The sequence below is a fragment of the Wasmannia auropunctata genome, unplaced genomic scaffold (genome assembly GCF_000956235.1).
Source record: "Wasmannia auropunctata unplaced genomic scaffold, wasmannia.A_1.0 LD336078.1, whole genome shotgun sequence".
Classification (NCBI taxonomy): Eukaryota; Metazoa; Arthropoda; class Insecta; order Hymenoptera; family Formicidae; genus Wasmannia; species Wasmannia auropunctata.
The window spans coordinates 4,771,980-4,773,213 of record NW_012026812.1 but is presented as its reverse complement, the minus strand read 5'-3'; positions in this window follow the sequence as shown (position 1 = coordinate 4,773,213).

Sequence of the window (1,234 nt, the reverse complement as noted above, 5' to 3'; positions counted from 1 at the left end):
TTGTTACAGGTAGTCACGTGATCGATCGCTTTATCCGGTGGTCGGATGATACATTTTTGCTTATCAAACTTCAAAACAACTATGTACGCTGATTTTGCATACAAATAAAATAAAATTTATGGATCACAATCAGTAATTAATCTCGCCTTTTCCTATTACAGCGACTTATTGAATCGGACTTATCTTCGGAACATTTTCTTTTAATTCCTAACTATGAAATAACGATGTATCTTTAAATTATAACTCAAATAAACGCTAACGCATGGATTAACTTATTTTAACTTGTCGACCGCCCGAATTGTCATCACCTTTTCCATTACATGTATTATTATTATTTTCTATTCCAGGTAAAGGTTTGATGGAACGTTATTCGTCATTTTATCTTTTATTTTATTTATTTTGTACTTTGATCATCCTTCCATCAGTCCGTACTATACAATCTGTATAATGCTGTCTAAAATATAATAGTTAAATAACGAACTAATCATAATCTATAGTTAAAATCAAATATATCAAATTAATGATTGATGATGATAATATAAAATCATAAAATAAATTTATAGAAAAAGTATATAAAATAATTAAAGGAACTCTGAGATAATCTCATATATGGTAGGTTTATTCTTCAGTTTCCATTAGTAGCGATGATGTAATTGGCTCATACGCCGGACTTTCCGGCTCGACCTCCTCCTCGGCGATCTCGGGAATTTCGACTGCCTCCGTGTTGCAACGCCTCTCCTGTTCCGCCATCCATTTGCGGACCACCTCCAATACCTGCTCCGCCGCGGACGTCCTTAGGTTGTGTCCGTCTACATTGGCGCAGACGTCCACGGCGCAATTATCGACGGCTGAACCACAGTATAACCAGTAGGTCCACTTCGTGTCGGCGCCTTTGATCTCCTTTTCCGGATCACGTGAGCATCCACCATGTTAAATCCAGGATCGAATTGAGAAAAGTGCCTCACAAGTAATAAAACAGATAAGTAATAATATGGATTCGATACAATAAATCAATAAATTCAATGTGTGAATCAAATAAAATGTTTTATTAGTAACAATTATTCGTAGGAGTGATCACTAAAGAAAATTTCTGATGTATTTGCTTATAAATTGTCTGCACATATGTATGTACGTTCCTATCGTCTTACATTTCATTGGATCCAACCCAAAACAAAAGTTGCGCGGCGATACCTGCGCGAAGACTCAGTTTTTCGCTGAGTGGACCTACTGGTTA